The 21729-nt window shown below is 41.4% G+C and overlaps 2 protein-coding genes and 1 long non-coding RNA gene across 3 annotated transcripts in view; 1 reads left to right on the top strand and 2 right to left on the bottom strand.

The window, feature by feature from the left end:
* The window catches only part of RABGAP1L (RAB GTPase activating protein 1 like), a 371757-nt gene extending 363555 nt beyond the window's left edge, over positions 1–8202 (bottom strand). The window contains exon 1 of the mRNA XM_061634135.1: positions 8151–8202. The gene's annotated coding sequence lies outside the window, so the exon portion shown is untranslated. The remainder of the gene's footprint in view (positions 1–8150) is intronic.
* The window catches only part of SERPINC1 (serpin family C member 1), a 211240-nt gene continuing 190018 nt past the window's right edge, over positions 508–21729 (top strand). The window contains exon 1 of the mRNA XM_061634155.1: positions 508–513. The gene's annotated coding sequence lies outside the window, so the exon portion shown is untranslated. The remainder of the gene's footprint in view (positions 514–21729) is intronic.
* LOC133388038 (uncharacterized) overlaps positions 10970–21729 on the bottom strand; it is a 33346-nt gene continuing 22586 nt past the window's right edge. The window contains exons 3-5 of the long non-coding RNA XR_009763634.1: positions 20547–20590; positions 19090–19221; positions 10970–11137 (exon numbers count right to left, since the gene is read on the bottom strand). This is a non-coding gene — a long non-coding RNA (uncharacterized LOC133388038). The remainder of the gene's footprint in view (positions 11138–19089; positions 19222–20546; positions 20591–21729) is intronic.

The raw sequence follows: 21729 nt of genomic DNA, 5'->3' as shown, positions 1-21729 counted from the left end.
TGGATGACCTGGCAAAGGTACCATGGGACAGGAAGGAATGAGTTTCCCTAACAGAAGTGGGTTCACATTCCATATATCCATATACTATTTCATTAACTGATATGGTGCCTTGTAACCCTTTGCAACTTCTTGTTATTACTCAGTTTTTTTTATTTTCCCATTTATTTCAAAATAATAAAACCTGAAGTTTTCTTCTAGTAGCCAGCTTCTGGCATGTTTGCACTGTAGATTTCTTGACTTTGGCTTCAGCTGGAGATGGCAGACACACAGAACTAATAATTCCTTACTAAACAAGAGTGCTGAGTACAACTCTGCATTACTAACAATGATTCAGGTTGCTTCTAAGTTGCTGGCACCACACCCAACCCAGATTGCAGGGCAAATGGGTATGGATCAGGTATAAGGCACAGAGCTAAACCTACAGGTCTAGTCTGACACACAGACAGAAAATTCCCAAATTGGCAGCAACACAGAGAACAGCTCTAATGCTAATGCTGGGCTGGGAAGTTGGAGAGCATCACCAGAAGAAAGGAAAGGAAAGGTTTATAAGAAACAATGGTGCACAAAGGTCCAAGGTGGGGAACTGAAATTCTATGTGCTTCTCTGCCATGGTTGGTCATATAGCAGGACTCCAGGGCAGTAAAACAAAACTAGTTTCCAGGAGGCAATGCAATAATACATATGCATACAACACCTAGGTAGGAGTGAGTGATAGGGATTGCAATTGTATTTTGCTGCCCAGAGTGAGAGTCTGGGATGTCATGTTTTTGTGTGTTTCAAAGTTGCTCAATACCGCTCAGTGTCACAGACTGAACTTTTTATAGAATGAAATAAGTATCATCAGCACATGTGCACCAACATCACAAGATGGAAGAGTTCTCAGAAAACAAACTTTTTTCTGGACACCAAGAAAGCTTGTTAATATCACACTGATGCCAAAATGATCCAAGAGGAGCTGATGGCTGCCCATTTTTAATTATAAACCAATAATAATAATAAAAATCCAACAATTCTCATCCTTTAATTCTCATTTTTTATAGAACTAACGCTGAAATCCCATGCAAACTTACTTGGGAATACGTATGCACAGGTCCAGGAATGCATATGACAGAAGTTTAGAATATGACAATTGTTAAGAAAATGGTTTGTCTGCTTAGGCATCTTGCTAAGAAGATGATTTCCAGGGTCAGAGCTGAGGCCTGCTAATTGGGAAAGTTGGTTCAGCTCTGGGCCTCTGGGAAAGCAGCACATCAAAGTACTGAAAAGTTCTAGCCTAGAATCTTCCTAATTGGCTAACAAGATTCCCCCAATTGCTGTGCTTTTCAGTGTAAATCTAGGCCTACTCTTGGTTTAGCTGCCCTATAACTTTGCCTGATATCTTAACAATATATTCTGTGCTGTGTGTTTTGCCCCTGTGGGATCAAATGTGCTTTTTTGTATATGTAAAGCTAGGACAAGTTAGCTTTATTGTTTTATTCTGGTTTATAATTCCCAACTGTATCTTTTAACTATTTCTTAGATATACAGTAGGGCCCCACTCATACGGCGGGTTACGTTCCAGATCTCTGCCTAAAAGCGAAACCTGCTGAAAAGCGGAACTCTGTCAATAAAATGGCGCCCGATGCCCGAAAAATGCTGTAAAAGTGGAACAAGCGCCGTATAAGTGGGGCCTTACTCTAATTGAAAGCCACCAAAAAGTGGGCTGCCAAAAGCGGGACCCTACTGTATATCTTAATGGCTTCTTGGTTTTCCTTTCTGCTGCTATTTTTATTTTAATATATCTAAAGTCTTGGTACTGAATCCAGTTCCTAACTGCTTGGTTGCTTGCTGTTGAGTAATCTTGCTAGCCTAAGGCTCAAGAAGCAGAGAGTCTGATTTTAGCTATGCTTCTCTGGAATCTTTGGAATGTCTCATAAGGCCTGGGAGTCTCCTGATCCAGGCTGGTTGAATATAAAGAATAGTGGCAGCATACTACCTTGCTGAGTTGGTTTTAGTCTCTGGACATTTGGTAACTGCTGACAACACTAAGAACTGGTTCCTGACTAGTCCCTGACAGCAACTTCAGGCATTGGAACTATGCACTGAAACCTCTGTGTGTTTTCAGAAATTAGGTAGATAGATAGCTCTGTAATGAAAACACTAGAGGGCACTAGATCGTCAGATGAGCATGTGCAATTTGCTGAGGACTGGTGAACTTAGAGCAATGTGATTTAGCAATATCCTTTAAAATCTTGACAAAGATTAATAAAAAGCATAACAATTGAACATCCTGGTATGAGGCTGGCAACCATTGATTTCTACACAATGATTATTTAATAAATTTCTTAGATGCCTTTCTCAGAAAAACCCAAGACGACTTACAAAAACAAAAGGTCTACAAAATTTGAAACAAAGCAATAAAAACAATTATCCATACAATTATTCATAAAATACTAAAACCACAACAGTTCATACAATTAACACAATCAACAATGGCAAAAGAATACATCAAAAAAGATTTATACATTTTAGTCAATGGAGCAGACTTGCACATCACTTGAAAGCTTAAATAATGTGGGAGAAAGTTGCAAGTCTTATAAAGATAAAAAGGGGTTTCCATATCACTTCTGAATTCTGCACATACTATGTTTTTCTTATTAGTAAGACAATGGGTTGCATCCAGTGCTGCCATTCCATTCATGCAGCAGACTTTCACTTATGCAACAGGACTTCCCTCTCCTCTCCTTTGCAACCTCTTGCACCCCTTCAAAATTGGGGGACCCTCTGAAGCAAATGTTGGGGTGCATGGCGAGAGGAAAGGGAAGTCCTATTGCACAAATGAAACTTCACTCACCCTGTGTTGAATACAATCCAATGTATATATTATCCCCATGTTAAAATTACATCTTTAGGAACAGGTCTGGCTTGCAGGTATACTTTTTAAGGGCCCATCCATACCTAACTGCAAAACCCATGTTTTCCATATTCAGTTGGTGGCCTTGGGAGCGATACATGTCCTGTTTGTGATTGGATTTTTTTTTTTTGCCTAAATTGCTTTAGCATTGGCTACCTCACCTAAGTCCACCCCTTTTCAGTGATTGGTCCATAATAGTAATTTGCTTTTCATGTGCTTTTTCAGAAGAGTGTAGAAATATATATCTTTTTTTTAATTCCCACACATGTGCAGGTTTCTGGATTTGATATTGGGTGGGAAGGAGGCAAAGGGCTTGGCATATAATGAACACTCATGGACTGCCTATTGCATCCAAGTACACAGACATTAATGCAATTGATTATCGGTTTAGGAAAGCATATTGGTTTTTCAGTGGTATTTCTAATGCAGATTTGTGAACACAAAAATCCGTACTAGCTTGCAATGCCATATGGACGATGGTGAATTAATGAGGACACAAAGTTATAATATTGCAGATTATACAGTTGTATGGACAGGCCCTGAGACTGTAATGTAGGAAATGAGCAGACATCTTGCCAAAAGCAGATAAAGTAAAACTGAAGATGTAGCATTATTAAATTGCATGAAACTATGTTCTTAGATTTTTAATTGGTTGTGGAAGATTATATCAAAACCTAGCAGCAGAGCAGGTGATTTGTTTTGACAGGTAAGTCCTAAGGATGTGTTGCTTCACTGATGCTACTATACAACACACAAACACCCCCTCCCGTATTGTCATAACTGATCACTGACCCAACTATGCTCAGGGAATTGCTGGTTAGTATTTTGGTGAAAGTTGCAATATGTGGATTGCTATGACTTGTCATAGAATATTGTCCATTGGCTGTTATATTCTCAGGGACTTTGCCAGCCCATTCCCCCATTGTGGCAGCACAACTACCTGACTTTTGTAGTCATGTCTAAGGAGACGGGGGTGTGGTCTTTCCACCAGTCTTCCAGGCTTGAAGTAGACAAGTGTTTGTGGGAGAAACCTGCGTCCTAATCCTGGTGGAGTTCTGTCTTAAAGTACCCAGTGTTACCATTCCCCAATATTGATTGTTAATTTTAGGCACATTGAGAATGTGTTCTAGTCTAGATGTGTGGACTTCCTTAATTCATAACTAGTATGTTGACTGGAACATGTTGTGCATGGAAATTGATCCCCTTTAGAGATGTGCAATGGTTTATTTTGCAGTGTGATTGGGGGCGTTGGCACTTGTGTGTGTGGTGAGATGAGTAAACTGTTAATCAGCTGTGAGGATTAGATTTATGTTTAGAGATATCACTCATCATAAGTAAAAACTCACTATTGTGCCTACTTTGCAGTGGTGATGGTGGCAAAGAATCAGTTTTTTTCATCACCACTGCATCTTCACAGTACTGTCTGGTGCAGCTTTGCTGAGTGGTTTGGGGCATTCTGCAATCTGGTCTGGTAGGAGACATCAAGCAAACCTCAGGAGTGTACTGTGACATGTTTGCTAAGCACTCTGAAGATAAAATGCCTCACATCTGCTATGACCTGGATACCATGGGTTAATGCATATCAGCCAAAGGAGGTATTCAAGACACCATTTGAAATAATTATATTGGATGACTTTTAGTGATTGAGGCCTGAGGATGTGGACAAGATGTTTGACCAAGTCTAGCCAACCACCTCTATTTGCTTATTACATCTCTTGCCTCTCTATGCTTATTACATCTAGCAGAGACGGAGAGTCTGGCTAGGTCCAGGAGGTGGAATTGCCTCTTTGAAAATGATGGTGGTTCCAGCTCTCTTAAAGGGGATTGCAATACAAATGTTCCTGAAGAAATCTGCCTTGGACCAGGAAGATGTGAGCAGCTGTGGACGCATAGCTGGCATTCGCTTCTTGAGCAAGTAATAGGTGGTTGCTTAAGTAACCTGCTTAAGTAGGTGGTTCCTGGCGAACTCAAAGCAGTGTTGAATGAAACTGGTTTTCTCAATCCATTTCAATTGGCTTTCAGGCCTGGTTTTAGCACAGAAACAGCTTTGGTCACTGTCATCCTTTCCCCAGGGAGGGAAACAAAAAATCCACCCTAGTTTGTGGAGGTAGCAAATAATGTACATGAACAGCTATATCCTTTATTGGCTCACCAGTTAGTAGCTGGATTATCTCATGAGTCCAACTCTTCCTTTATGGAAGGTGTGGGGAACCTTAAGCCCTCCAGCTGTTTAGGACTTAAAACTCCCATTATCCCTGTTCAGTCCACTGAACATGCTTTCTGGGGCTGATAGGAGTTGTAGTTCAGCAACATCTGGAGGGACAAAGGTTCCCCAAGGCCTGGTTCCTACCCAAGGCATGACAGCAGAGGTGCTCACTTGTGAGTAAGGGAGACATTTATTAAAGCAGAGTATGATACAGCTGCAGCAGTGGGCAAGAGCTAACTCTGTTCCAGAGCTCCTACAAATGGGATGGAGGAGTTAACAGAGCAGGAGCATGGCTAAGAGTTCAGAGTCAAAGCTCAGGGAACAAAGTTCAAAACTGTATGAGAGCAGCAACATTGTCCCAACAAGTTCTCACACCCACTCAAGAAGCTGAGGTGGGGCTCACACCTTCTTGCAAGAATCAGCTTTGTGAGAATGCCTAGCCTGAAGGCATGTGCTCCATTGGGGCTTGCATATCTGCTCCCACCAGAGAAGGCATTGCCTGGCCCTGTGAGATGATGCCAGACCCTCCTTTCTGTCTGAATCCTGTTCAGCCATCCCAAGCAGGGGCTCTGAGCTCTCCCAAGCCTCCAACACCATTCCCTTCTCCACAGGAAGGGAAGGAGAAGCTGGGACTTCTGTTCCAGCATTACCATTTGACAGGGGAGGGCTTTCCTCAGATAGGCTTTGCTCTGATGTCTCAGTCTCCCCTCCCCATTCCTCTTCATCTAACTCCAGACAGCCCTGTACAGGGGCATCACTACCGGGGTGTGGAGGGTGCAAAGGAGCCGAGAAGTGCTCCGGGTTGGCGCAGCCAACTCCTCCTCGGAGGCAGGCAGGCAAGACCGACAGCAGACACCCGCTTGCTGGTGGTGAAGCCGGGACGGGCCTTCCACCACCAGCCTGGAGCGCGTGGTGAGTGCGTGCGCGTGCATGCATGTGCAAAACCAGCCACCCCCGTCCATGCCCTGGGAGGGCGCGCGCTGGAGGTCCACACCCCTCCGCACTCCAGCTAGTGACGCCGCTGGCCCTGTAGACAGCCTTCCTTGTTAGGTGGGTCACCCACATTTTTAGGTGGAACATTTGGGAGGGAGAGGTGGATAGCACCAGCCAATCCCCCCATCCACTGGTGAACAGGAAGTGAGGGCCAGGCCAGGGGAAGGGAAAGGCAGTGACCTTCCCCATCACTCCTCCAACCAGAGAATGTGTTAACTACATTAATGAAGTTTAATCTGCTGAATTGTCTCACCCTCTTTTCAGAGATCCCCAGAAATACCAGACTCAAAAACTTGACAGTCCCCTTTCAGCTGTGGTTTCTCTCTGTGTTCTGATTCTTTATGAACTGAACTACAGGCATACCCCGCTTAACGTTGCTTCACTTAACGTTGCCTCGCTATAACGTACATGCTCCATACATCCCCATACCCCGCTTAACGTTTGCGTGCTTTGCAATAACATATACTTTATTGGCATGACCGCTGCCATCTAGTGGTGATGGCATGCAGTACAAGTGAAGACAATTGCTTCACTTAAAGGTTATTTTCGCTTAAAGTATACTCTCCAGTCCCATTGCGAACGTTAAAGCGGGGTATGCCTGTACTTTGTTAAAAGACAGTGAGCTCCTGAGCTTGGCTTTGATTTTGATTGGCTTTTATTTGGATTTGATTTTTTTTCCTGTGGACAATCAAGGGAAAACTTTTTCAGTGGCTGCTATATAAAGGATGAACTAAGCAATTGGAAACTAATTGTGGAAAGCAATTCAATTTTTTTTACTGGTTGCTGGGTTGATTTTTCTGTCCACAAACCCTGAAAAGGCCTCATGCTAAGCTGCACATACTGAGAAAATCAGAAATTAGGTCTGAATTACATCCTAGGTGTTTAGCCCGCCAGCTAGCTAGCTGTAGTGTACAAAGCAATATTTCTATTCCTCTAGGGCTGTTTTCATTCTTTGCCATCAAGTAATAAAAAAGAAGAAACAATAGCCACTTTGACTGTGAGTATAGTTAGTGCTTTAAAAGAGTGAAGGGTAACCATTTTTTCAGATCACTTTAAGTTACCTCTTTATTTCACCCTTTAGCAATAAGCACCCAATCCTGCTCTACTCGTTATAATAACTGCAGAAAAAAACAAACTCTTACTACTTTCTGCTGGCCAACAAACATGCATCTTTATTTCTGTCAGAATAGAGAACACAACTGAAACAGAAAAGCAGAGCAAAGGAAAGTCCAAGGGGTGGAATCTAACTCTAGCCCATAATACAGAGTTCTAATATTTAACTCTTTAGGGGTCATGTTACTATACAGGCTGTTTTTTTCAGGATCACTTAAGTAATTATAGGGTGATTGTGGTGATGAAAAATCTACCCTCAGAGAAAGTCTTGAGTGAACAGACCTTTTGGGGGTTCTTCCAGATGAGTCTTTGGTTGTGCACTCACCCTGCCTTATTCACTTAATTTTTCAGAGGTCCTATTCTTAAATGAATCCTGTTCCTAAAACAAGCTATCATTCTTTAAATGGGGGTTGTCATTGTCTGTCATGTCACAAATTAAAAAGAAGTCAATTTCCTAAAAAAAAAAAATTCTGGGGTGGTGGTGAAGCACAGCTCTAGGTGGAAGGTGCCCACATTTCCCCCCTCACCCAGCTACAGGCCTGCTTCCGGAGCCTGCCATCCCAAGTCTACACCTAAAAGTGCTTAAGTGACTCATGACACCCTACTCCTGCTTTATGGCAAGGAATTGCACTAGACCCCTGTATGTGGGTTCAGAGGCAAGTGCTTCTCCCATGGATGGTGATCTTTCAAGGAGGTAGGTGTTATACCTTCTCTGTTGTTTCTTGCCTATGCTTTTCTGTACTCTCCAGGTCACCACCCTAACATAGTACCATGATTGCCACAAAAGGGAGTTACTTCTTGGTATGTTTACCCAGGAGACAGTTGCAAAGTAGTAAAGAAAAAGCCTTGCAGCAATGGAGTAATAAAGCCGTTTTCCAACCCTTTCCCTGCCTCTAAATTCCTCCCTGAATTTTCCCCTCATGCCTTCCTTTCCCCTCCTCTGACCTTCTTGATAGCCTCCACGGTTTCTTCTCTTTCTCTCTCCTCTGAGTGTTCTAAGGCCAAATAAATGGCCCTGCAGCAACACCTGGTCGTGCTGTCTCACTCTCAACTGGCTGCAATCACCATTCTAGCAGGCTGTCAGACTGGCCAGCAAACAAACATCACCAATGTGTGGCATCACCAGCAGCTGACTACACTCATGACTATCCTGACATGGCCCCCACTGCAGCCAAGGAATCAGGGAACACTTCTGCAAGCTCCAGGGGATGACGTTTCCCAGGCAAGATACTGAAGGAACACAACCCTGTTGATCTCCTGCTCCTTTCAGCAGTTTTTGGTACCATTGACCAGGCTATCCTTCTGGAGAGGTTGTTCAAGTTCAGTGTGGGAAATTCTACTCTCAAGAAGTTCCACACATACCTAGATGGCCAATCCCAGAAGATAGTTCTGGGCCAGGGAGTTCCTGCTCCACTTGCATTGATGTGTGAGGGTCCCATATGGTTCTATTGTACAGTGAGTGAGGTCATTTGGAGATTTAATAGAATCATAGAATAGTAGAATTGGAAGGGGCCTATAATGCAGGAATCCAAGTTAAAGCATACCCTACAGGTGTCTGTCCAGCTACCTCTTGAATGCCTTCAGTGCTGCAGAGCCCACTACTTCCCTAGGTAACTGGTACCATTGTTGTACTGATCTAACAGTTAGGAAGGTTTCCCTGATGTTATCTGGCTTCCTATAATTTGAGCCCATTATTTCATGTCCTGCACTGTAGGATGATAAAGGAGAGATCCTGCCCCTCCTTTGTGTAATAACCTTTTAAGAACTTGAAGAGTGCTATCACATTCTCCCTCAGTCTTCTCAAGGCTAAATGTGCCCAGTTCTTTCAATTCTTGCTCATAGGGCTTTGTTTCCAGTCCCCTGATCATCCTTGTTGCCCTCCTCTGAACCTGTTCCAGTTTGTCTGCATCCTTCTTAAAGTGCAGTGTCCAGAATTGGAAGCAGTACTCAAGATGAGATCTAACCAGTGCTGAATAGAGGAGAACTAGTACTTCACACATTTTGGAAACTATACTTCTGTTAATACAGCCTAAAATAGCATTTGCCTTTTTTATAGCCACGTCAGCTTATGATCAACAATTCAAAGATCCTTCTCTCATGTAGCATCGCTGAGCCAAATATCCCCCATTATATAACTGTGCACTTGGTTTCTTTTTCCTAGATGTAGAACTTTGCACTTCTCCCTGTTAAATTTCATTCTGTTGTTGAATTTTGTTTCTGTCTTCCAAGGTATTAGCTATCCCTCCCAATTTTGTATCATCTGCAGATATGATCAGCATTCCCTGCACCTCCTCATGCCAGTCATAAATAAAAACGTTGAAGAGCACTGCGCCCAGGACAAAACTGTGAAGTCTTTTTAAGTCAATTTGCAGCATTCCATTCTCCAGATCTTTATCAAACCTTGCAATGTGCTAAATATGAATTTAATAATTTATTTTCTGCTAAAGCTGAATTTGCATTGATGTGTGCATCAGAGGTATCGGGAAAGTGGAGAGAAACCAGGTCAGATCTTGGTTTTTAATTCAAAACATCAGAAAAGCCAGAATTACACATCCCACTGATTAAAGGAGAACATAATATGGTATGTACAACACCAAAAGAAATTCAGAATTTCAGTAGTAGTATTCTAAATCATATAGGAAGATTAATGACCCTACAGGCTGTGAAGTTGAATGCTTTTTCTCACCATTAACTCTCCTAAAGCTAGATACACAGCAAGAGGAAATTCTTTCAAAACCATTACAGATAGAAGAAATTAAGATTGTTATTCATGAAATGAAGACAGGGAAAGCTCCAGGGCCAGACAGGTTTCCTGTAGATTGGTATAAGACAGATTGTTTGGCACCTAAGCTTCTAAATGTGCATTAAAAGGCCTTTGAATTAGGCACACATGTATGATGCATATATTTCTATTATATCTAAGCCTGGCAAGGATCATACTAATTGTGCAAATCATAGGCCAATTTCTTTAATTAATGTAGACATTAAAATACTAACAGCAATTTTGGCTAATAGAGTTCAGGCAGTATTATCAACAAAGAGTATATTCAGATCAAGTGGGTTTTTTTCTGCATTAACAAGGAGCCGATCATTTAAGATTGGTAACCATTCTTGGTGGCCTTAAAGAGTCATAGAATAAATCTGGCTGCACTTATTTCTTTGGTTGATGAAAAAGCATTTGACAAACTATATTGGCAGCTTATGTTCGCTACTTTGGAGAAGTTTGGATTTTTTTCAATGATTTATAAAATGGATTAGAATTTTATACCTCTCTCCTAAATCACAAGTAAGGACAGATGGAATTCTTTCAGATTGGTTTGGTTTAGAGAGAGGCATAAGACAGGGCTGCCCTCTGTCTCCACTGATATTTAATCCATGTTTGGAACCATTGTCATGTGCAATCAGCCAAAATGGGAGATTCATTATTTTGTTCATGAACAAGTAGGATTTAAATTAGCTTTATACATGGATGATTTATTACTATATATTAGTAAACCTGAAATGTATACTAGAATTAATAAAAATAATTAATAGTCTCAGTACATTTTCAAGGTGTACAATTAATTGGTCAAAATCTGAATTAATGTCAGTGGACAACTGTAGATCACTGTCCTGGCCCAACCCCTTGTAAATAGACTCTGGATCACTGACATGCTTTTTCCGGTTATTTTTAATGCAAAACATAACTTTAGAACAGTACATAGATCATTTTACAGATATACAGGTCTTTAGGTCTCTGCACAGCACTTCTAGGCATGGCTACACAAGTGAAAATGTTGTTACAGCACTGGGACATGCCCCCCTTCCAGGCCCCTTAAGTAATCTCGAGGTAGGAATACTACTTGTCTGGGAACTGATTCCTGGATCGGGACTGGATGAGCAAATGGGAACTCCTATGGATGGGCTGAGATGCGGGCGCCATCTGTTCATGCCTGCACAGACAACAGAGAAGGAGACATCTCAGCAAGTTGTTCCCCAAGCTCCACCGCCACATGCTCCTGGGAGGGGGGCAGGAGGCAGCTGTGAAGGTCGATGGAGAGCAGGGTGATGGGAGAGATGTCCTCTGACCCACCTACTGCAGCCAAAGCCTTAGGGGCTGGAATGTCACTGGGCAGACTACTGAAGTCCCCCTCAGTTCCTTCTCCTCCCCTGGATCCCAATCTTCCTCCACTGTTCCATTATGCCAAGGGTTCTCCACAGGGATCATGACATCACCCCCCTCCCAGGTCATTCCTACCCCCAATCTTCTGGCTTGGGCTTATCTGGATAGCATCCATGGAAACACCTTACCAAGTTTGGTGAATGTACATTGAATGAATGAATGAATCTTTATTTTTACCCCGCCCTTTTTCCAAAACTGGAACTCAGGGCGGCTTACAAATAAAAACTACACATAGGTAAAAAAACATACAAAAATAAACAATTAAAATAGAATTAAACTATTTGTGACATTAAAACCATGAAACATACACTTAAGATACTAAAACATTAAGAATAGGACCATAGAACAATACAACAGACCTTATGAGGCCCTATCTTAAACATCTTCTAGTGCAAAAGCCTGTCGGAATAAAAAAGTCTTTGCCTGCCGATGGAAGGATAGCAAGGAAGGGGCCATTCGTGCTTCCCTTGGAAGAGAGTTCCAGAACCTGGGGGCAGCCACCGAGAAGGCCCTATCTCGCGTCCCCACCAATCACGCTTGCGAAGGTGTTGGGACTGAGACAAGTGCCTCTCTTGAGGATCTCAATGCCCAGGCAGGCTCATATGGGGAGATACGGTCTGACAAATAGCCTGGACCTAGGCCGTATAGAGCTTTATAGGTCAAAACCAGCACTTTGAATTGTGACCGGAAACAAACTGGCAGCCAGTGGAGCTGTCGTAACAAGGGGGTTGTATGGTCCCTGTAACCAGCCCCAGTTAGCACTCTGGCTGCAGCTCTTTGTACCAGTTTAAGTTTCTGAACAGTCCTCAAAGGCAGCCCCACGTAGAGCGCGTTACAGTAATCTAAACGGGATGTAACTGAGGCATGCATCACTGTAGTCAAATCAGGCATCTCCAGGAATGGGCACAGCTGGCGCACCAGTCTTAGCTGGGCAAAAGCACTCCTGGCCACTGCAGAGACCTGGGCCTCCAAGTTCAAAGCTGAGTCCAAGAGCACACCCAAACTGCGAACCTGTGTAACCCCATCCAGCACAGGCTGAATCCCTATTCCCTGATTTGCCTTTCAACTAACCAGAAGCACCTCTGTCTTGTCTGGATTTAATTTCAATTTATTCACCCTCATCCAGTCCATCACTGATGCCAGGCACCGGTTCAGGACCAGGACAGCTTCCTTGGCTTTAGGTGGAAAGGAGAAATAGAGTTGGGTGTCATCCGCATACTGATGACACCGAATCCCAAACCCCCAGACAACCTCACCCAGCGGTTTCATGTAGATGTTAAATAACATGGGGGACAAAACTGAGCCCTGAGGGACCCCATATGTCAACGGCCAAGGAGTCGAACAGAATCCCCCAGCACCACCTTCTGGATTCGTCCCTCCAGGAAGGAGCCGAGCCACCGCAACACAGTGCCCCCAAGTCCCATCCCAGCAAGGTGGCCCAGAAGGATACATTGGCCGCCACTTTCCAGGAATGTTCTGATATTTCCAGTGGATCAGGTATTGAAGCTTTCCATGATGATAGCGAGAGCCAAGAATTTGTTCCACCTCATACTCTTCATGTACGTCAATCAACTCAGGTGTGGGTGTATCAACTTCACAGTCCAGGAATGTTCTGATCTTTCCAGTGGATCAGGTATTGCAGCTTTCCATGATGACAGCAAGAGCCAAGAATTTGTTCCACCTCATACTCTTCATGTCCGTCAATCAACTCAGGTGTGGGTGTATCAACTTCATAGTACGAGTGGGCCGGATTGTCAAGTCTCAGGAGCAACCAATGGGACACCGAATGGATGCACATGGAAAGTGGGCAGACAAAGTCAGAATGTGACAGGGTTGATCTGGGCCTCCAGCTTAAATGGTTCTATCTGTTGGGCCTCCATCTTGTGGCATGGGACATTGATCGGCAAGTACCACGTTGACAGCCAGACCTGGTCACCCACATGAATCTTCTCTCCAATCTGCTGATGCCGGTCCACAGCTTTCTTATACACTGACTTGACCTTCTCTAGTTGCTCTTACAGTAACTGCTACACAGCTTGCAGCTCCTGAACATACTCTATCACTGGGACAGCCATGGTTACAATGAGGTTTTGAAAGGACCAGGGATGATGCCCATAGTTGGCACAGAAGGGGGTCTCTTGTATGGAGGAGTGCACTAAATTATTATAGATGAACTCTGCCAATGGTAGCAAGGAAACCCAATTGTCCTGTTGGTAGTTGACATAGTAATGCAGATATTGCTCCAACATGCCATTGGTGCACTTTGTCTGCCCATCCATATGAGTGGTGGGTGGAAGACAGGTGAAGTTCAATCTCCAGCAGCCACACCAGGAGCAGATGGTGAATTTGGGGGCCCAGTCTGAGGCCAAACTATTGGGGAGCCTGTGCAGCTGGAACACACATTTCACAAACAACTGGGCTGTTCTTTTGCTGTGGGCAGGCCTATGCAGGTTGTGACATGGGCCATCTTGCCAAAAGCGTCCATCACCACCAGCACTGTAGTTTGTAACTGGGAGGGCAGCAGGTCGGTGATAAAGTCCAGTGTCGCCATCTGTGATGTTCCTGTAGGTTAAGCATCTGTAAATATGGTAAGTGCTGGTCTATTAGGTGATGTATGGTAATTGACTGAGGGAGAAAGGGGGAGTACATGGGTGAGAAGCTGAAGTATGCTGGATGATGATTGGCTGAGTGGCTGGCTGGCTGGCTGAAGGTATAAATGGAGGTTTGTGAGTGATGAGGGGGTGGAGTTGGTTAAGGGGGAGAAGTTGTTGAGTTGGTTGGAGTGAGGTCATCTGGTGAGGGTTGGTTGGCAGAGTTCTGAGGGAAGTTTGGATTGTATTTGGCTGACATTTAAAGAGCATGTATATGAACAGGAACATAAAGAGTGACCAGATATGAAACCATACGCTTGTGAAACATTCCTAAAGTAATCTTGTTATTTCCTGTTGTTAGTAAATAAATACTTATTTGGTTTACCAAAGGCCTGATCCTTGGCTGGGGGAATATACAGACCAGAAGGGAGGGCAAGGTAATTACCAAGGCTGAACAGAAACAGTATCTAATGGTGGCAGCGGTGAAGGGAGATATTGTAACAAGTCAAGTATCCAGAGCAACCCAGAGTTGTATGCTTTATATATAAAGATACAAGGGGGTTGGGAACAGCATAGGCACACAGTCACAAAGTAACCAGCTATAGAGAGACTGAGGCAAGGTCTCTGGGAGTATTGGTTACAGGAAGTGACTGGTGGTGCTGCCTAGCAGTGGGATCTAGTGAGATCTGTGCTAGAGCGGAGTGAAAAACCATATAAAGGACGGTCCTGACTGGTGGTGTCCCTGGTGGTGCCTAGTGAAAGGCAATAGCCACTAGCAGGTGGGAACCTGACAGGAAGAACCAGGGAAGGACATCACATGTGGTGGTAGTGGTGGGATACGAACAAAAGGAGGTGGGATACAAACAAAAGGAGAGTCCAGATACAAACAAAAGTCCCTTAAAATTGGTGTGACTGTAAAGGAATAACAAATAAAGATTACTTGAGAGTGTGGCAAAGAGTGAGTGGGCTCTGAGAAACATGGCTGAGTTCATGAAGATGAAGAGAGAGGAGCTGGTGGAAAAATGTATAACGTTCCAGTTACCTCATGAGGGTAAAGGGGTGGATGAATTGAGGGTGGCATTAATAACATATACGACAATCCAAACCAAAGAACCTGCAAGAGAAGAAACCACAGAAGGGTGTTTAAGTAATCCTGCTTATGTGGAGTATTTAAGAGAGAAGTTAAAATTGGAGGCTGAGAAATTGAGAAAGGAAAGTGAGGAAAAAGATAAAGACAGAGATTGAGATGATGAAACTAAGGATGGAGATTGGAGAAAAGGAAAACCAACGTGTGATGGAGGCTGAGGAGAAGGAAAAGCAACGTGTGATGGAGGTGGAGGAAAAGGAAAAGCAGCGAATGTTGGAGATGGAAAGGTTGAGAATGGATACTGAGATACAAGTGGAAAGATTAAAATTGGATAGAGAGAAATTTCACTCTGAGGAGACAAGGAAAGAGAGAGATGGAACAAAAATAAAAATTACTCCAAAGGACTTTGCTGTCTATGAGCCTGGTCAGGAACCTCAAATTTACCTTACAACGTTTGAAAAGGCAGCTCAGATGTGGGGACTACCTGAAGATAAATACATGCAGTATTTATCAAATCTGATTAAAGGGGAATTGGCTGAAGTGTATCAGTACTTCCCCTCAGACAGGCGAGTAACATATGCTGAGTTCAAAGAAGCAGTGTTTAAAAGATTCAGACTGAGGCCTGAAACTGCCAGATACAGACAGGGAGGTCTTTCGTGGAGCTGGGGGCAAAACTGATGGATATATTTGGGAAATGGCTGACAAGTGCAAAAGCTCAGTCTGTGGAAGAGATGAAAAATCTCATGATATTGGATCAGTTGTACCATCAATTGCCACCCGAAATTAGGTTGTTGGTGAAAGATCATTCCCTAAAACTGTAACAGAAGCAGCGGAGCTGGCAGATCATTTTGCCTCAAACAGAACTGGGTGGATGGCAAAACCACTAAGAGATTTTAAACTGAGACCAAACCACAATGGCAGAAAAGATGTGGCACCACAGAGAGTAAACCCTCAAATAAAATCAGAAGGGCACAAGACACCTCATTTTGGGTCTGTGTTCCCTAAAACAGAGGAGAAAATCTGTTACCGATGTGGGAAGCCAGGCCATCTGCGTTTTCAATGTGAGAGTGTAAACCCCCTCAGTAATCCTGTTCAAGTAAAGAGTGAACTGAGAGAGGGAGAACCGAAAAAGAGACAGTTCTGTGAAATAAGTTGGTCAAAGGTCCAAGATTTGGACTCAAGCTTGAGAGAAGTGTGTGTGCAAGGGGCAAAATATTGGGCTTTGCTAGATACTGGTGCTGCTCAGACCTTATTGAGGCCAGATTTGATAAGATCTGAAGAAATTTTACCTCAGGAAAAGCTGGTAATGCAAGGAGTGAGAGGCGAACCAGAAAGCATTCCCATGGCCCTAATAAAACTAAAATGGAGGGGAAAGGAGGAGACGTACTAAGTGGGTATCAATGCTCAGCAAGAAGAACCTGTGATTCTGGGCAGAGATATTATGGGGGCAGGAGGAAAATTTTATGTGGTGACCAGACAACAACTTGGCAAAGCAGCAGGAGCCATTTTGTCAGAGGCTGAAGAAAACAGGGTGGAACCTGTGATCGAGCCTGGGGTTGCCATAACAACTGCTAGTATGCCTAGAGTGAATGAAACATTGTTACAAATGGGGTCTGCCACAGAGACACAGCAGTTCAGAGAGGAGCTGAAAAATGATAGCAGTTTGAATGTAATGAAGAAAAAAGCCCTCCAAAGCAGAATTCCCTTTACAGAAGCTCTGAGGGATCAAACTGTGTGGGAGAATGGTGTGCTGTACAGGATGAGGTTGCCTAATGAATGGGAGAACCACTGTGAAAATATGTGGAAAAGTGGGGGGAAATCAAAAGCTCTACTAAGATTTCCTATTCCATTGGTGTGCTATGTTGTGAGAGCAAGATGGCGCTTAGCACTAGACGTGTTTTTTATTAGCTCCAAATGAGCTCTGAATGTTTTAAGCTTTTTATACAAAGCACAACTTTGAAACTACTGGGAATTTTTTATTCAGTTGAAACTAAACTTAAAGGATTAATCGCTGAGCCGTAAGCGAAAACACAACCTTGAAGACTTGGCTACAAGATATAGTCCTACAGTTACTGTTAACAAACCTTCAAGGATGCTTTGAAAATACTCTTGTTATTTTTACTAATTTTATCTGGCAATGAAAAGACAAACAATCTACTTCATTAATAACCAAACCTCTAATGCTTAAATGATTGGGATGTCTAATGGCAAGTGACCAAAGATTTAAAACATTGTAACTGCTAATTCAAATGCTGAGAGTTGTTTCTTCGCAGTGAGTATCTTTTTGCATTCGAATTTTTACCTGAGGGGATCCTTAAGAAGTAAATTTATAGTACATCTTCGCTTATAATATATGAAAGAATGGTGCTAACTAGAAAATCTTACAGAGAGAAGGGTATTTTACCCACCTCCTTTACTGCACTTACTTCTGAAAAGAAACGCATGAAAAGCTGTAAGCAACCAAAGATTACTCAATTTTATAAGAAGAAAGAAATAACACCATCTAATTTAACTAATGAGCAGAGACTGGAAGATAATTGGGATGGGACAACTTTAAGTAAATCTCCCACACAATTACAGACTGTGAAAGGAACTTTTCCTTTAAGAACACAAACTTGTGATATGTCCTCGTTAAATCTTGCTCAGGACATAAGAATGGCAGAGGAACTAGAGGCTAATCTCTCTAGAGCAGATATAACTCCTGAAGAAGTAATTGGTAATTACTCTACTTCAAGCTCTATGCCTCCATTGGAATCATCCTATAATGACCTAATAACCGAATCATCAGTATACACTAAAGAGACTGAAAACACCAAAAAAACAATTTAGAGACATCCCTGCAAGAAGATTATATGGTTACGAATGCTTTTAATTTTACTCAGTTCATTGAAAATATATACAAAGAAACTTCAGTAGAAACTGTTCTTCCTCATAACTCCATTGATAGTAAGCTCAAGCGTGCTGTGTCCTTTACACAGGATACTCCTAATACAAATGGGACTTTGGCGTCTGCAGTTACTCAATCTCTTTCGCAAATATCTAAGTTTGTGGCGGAATCTATTTCCTTGTTATCAACTATAACAAACCTTATTTTGAAAGTTGACTTTCAAGCAAAGTCCCAGAAATCTCTTCCCATACAAACATCACAAAGTACCCAAACCATGAGATTGAATTCTTGTATGTATTGCTATTCAACTATTAAACATCATTCATTAAAAAATAGGAAAAAGAGCAAGAACATTAAGAATTACAGATTTAAACGTAAATCTCATCTGAACTTTGGGAAACTCACCAAGCTATTAGATGCACCACAAACTACAGCAAAAAAGGAAAAGAAAAAGAAGAAAAAGAAAGCTAAGAAGGATAAACTAATGAACTCTAATCCTCTTCCTGATATTAATATCAACTCCTCTCTCATTGAAGCTAGTCAAGAAATCCATCTAGTATCCCCAACAAAGGAGATTTCGGAACAATTTAATTACGCTCAACATTTACAACAACCCCTCATTCGAGACAAACCAAAAAATTCGACTTTACAACAATGGAAACTTGTTTTAAATAAAGAGAAGTTAGTTATATCAAATTTACCAAAACCTACCACCTGGCTCAATCATAGAGCACGGAGATATCATTTATGGGAATTTTTGGAAAACTTACTCCCGGGCCTGATTAACTTCAACTCAATTAAGTCAACTCAATATCTACCCTACAATTATATATCAACTAGGGCCCTAGTAGCTTTCTATGATCCTGCTGCTGCAAAACTTCTTTATGAAGAAATATCTTTTCTAGCCATTCACTATATTTGGATATCAAGATTTTTTGAAAATCATACTTCTCCTATAAATCTCTGTTCCCTTCGTTCAACATTATCTACTCAATATAATTTGCCTAAGATAATGGAAGATTCTGAAAAAAATCTTCAAACAAATATACAAAATTATTCTTCTTCAGAAATACTTCAACATCTGCAGGATTATAAGAATTTAAACAGTGAATCCCTTTTAAACAATGCTCCTAACTACAAGAAAAATGAAATCTTACCTGAGGAGTTCTTTCTTCTTGTTTCTTATAAAGATTTCACTCCAGATGAGCAGTTCGAGATAATCATTAGACTAAAATAATTATTGTCTGCTCTTGAAAGCAAGAAGATCCCAGACAATTTCTCTCTTTGCCCTGAAACAATTTCCAAGGAACAAAATCAGATCCCCTGCATAAATATATTCTCATTAAGTGAGAATCAACAGAAAGTGCCGATGGATCAAAGTGGAAATGTTACCTTTCAATCACATAGCCAATTAATAGAAGGAACAAATACAATAGAATCAGCAAATCATCAAGGAAGCTCCTTAAATCACTGTTCAAACTGACTAAAAACTATACCTCAGCCTGGAATACTAAAAATTATTACGTGGAACATTGCGGGCTGGAATTCTAAATCTACTTCCCAATATATAAAAGATAATCTGTCATCTTATGACATTATATTATTACAAGAAACCTGGTCAGTGGAATCGCCTATATTAGAGGGCTATTTGTCCTTAGATCTTCCAGCACGATCTAGTTCTAAAGGGGGTCGTCCAAAAGGAGGAATTTGCGCCTTTATTTCAACTGCATTAAGGATAAAAGTCACCCCCCTAAGTCCGTTTCAAGATATTGTACTTCCACTTATTGTGGAATTTCCTCACATTTCGATAATAATTCTTAACGTATACTTACCTCCTATTCGAGCAAAAAATATGGTTATGGAAAAAATTACACTCTTAGAGACATATATAATAGATCTTACTGCTAAATATCCAGAAATGTATATAATTCTATCGGGCGATTTTAATGCCAGAATAGGTAATTCGGACCTGGCATTATATGGGAAATATCACCACTTAACACTGATACCAGATGAATTCACAAATATTCCATCGAGGCAATCAAAAGATCTAGGGATAAACTTTGCAGGAATATCATTAATGAAGATGACTTCTAAAATTAATCTTGTTCTCCTAAATGGTCGTGCTCCAGGGGATGCTGTCGGAGACTTAACATATTTTTCTCCTAATGGCTCATCACTTATCGATCTAACTTTTATTTCAATTTAACTATACCATCTGATAAGAACATTTAAAATTATTAATAGACCAGAAAGTGATTATCTTCCAATTGCCATAGAGATTGAGAGCCTGGAGAACAATATACATCTTAATTTGAAAACCTTCTCTAATAAGGAAGCAGATATTTATCCGACTAGAATCAAATGGATTCCAAAGCTAGAAAAGGAGATTTTTAACATCTTGGCTTTGCCTCAAACTCTCCTAATTAAAGAGGAAATCATCCAGGCATCACATAACAATAGTCCCCTTGTAAGATTTCATGAACTTATGACAATGTTGCAACTAACTATTACTAAAAATTCACAAAAGAATTCTAGTCATGCATATTGTAGATCTAAGTCATGGTTTGATAAAGAATGTTTTGAATTTAAAAAACAATTAAATAGTACTTACCAAAGTTACAAGTCATTGGGAACTAAAGAATCTCTTTCTTTATACTGTAATACAAAAAAAGGATATAAAAAATTAATAAAAAGGAAGAAAATAAAAGAAAACTCAACTATATGGCAGCAAATATTAAATGCAGTTAAACTTAATAACTCATCTATTTTTTGGCGCCTTATTGCACAACAATGGCCGAAATCACATTCCCATATTAATTCTGTAATTGCTCCCTATGTTTGGGAAAATTATTTTTATAATTTATTTTTAGATCAAACGGAACTTAAATCTCATCAGTATTTACTTACCCCTCAAACACAAGAGTGGCCTCCAGTAACTATCGAAGAAGTTGCTTTACTCATCTCTAAACTTAAATCTAACAAGGCCCCTGGTCCAGATAACATCCCTCCGGAGGTTTTCAAAGCCAATGAGCAATGGTGGGCCCCGGTATTAGCCTCCCTTTTTTCATACATCGATTCTTCAACCATAATTCCTGAGGATTGGGGTACAAACACGATCATCCCAATTTACAAAAAAGGATCGCCTAACGATCTGGCTAATTACAGACCAATTAGTCTTATTAATATAATAAGTAAGCTCTATGCAGCACATCTCTATTCTAAACTAATTAACTGGATAGAACAGAACGGCATTTTAGCTATTGAGCAGGCGGGCTTTCGCCTAAAAAGATCGACAGCTGACCATTCTCTCGTACTACATCATTTAATAGCTAAATATGCTGGAAAAAAAGGAGGGGCCTTTTATACGGCATTTGTCGACTTAAAGGCTGCTTTCGATTCTATATCACGTCCCTGTTTATGCAGTAAACTTAATAATATGGGAATCGATAGACGTTTACTTATATTGATTCAAGGTCTGCATAAAAACACCTCACTCCAAATCAGATGTAGCATTAAGGGACATCTTTCTAATACTGTTCCAACAACAAGGGGGGTCAAACAAGGTTGTGTTTTAGCCCCACTACTTTTTAATTTATACATAAATGATATAGTTTCAAATTTAGCTCCAGTTTCCTTACATCCCCCAATTCTAGCTAAAAAGCCAAGAAACATATTACTATATGCAGATGAAGTGGCACTGTTATCTAGGACACCAGTAGATCTAAAACGGCTGTTAAGGAACTTAGCAAGATATTGCTCTACTGAATATCTCACAATTAACCATCAGAAAACTA

Source organism: Rhineura floridana, chromosome 6, assembly GCF_030035675.1.
Source record: "Rhineura floridana isolate rRhiFlo1 chromosome 6, rRhiFlo1.hap2, whole genome shotgun sequence".
In the NCBI taxonomy this organism is placed as follows: Eukaryota; Metazoa; Chordata; class Lepidosauria; order Squamata; family Rhineuridae; genus Rhineura; species Rhineura floridana.
The sequence above is the reverse complement of the archived record's forward strand: the minus strand, read 5'-3'. Positions and strand labels throughout refer to the sequence as shown.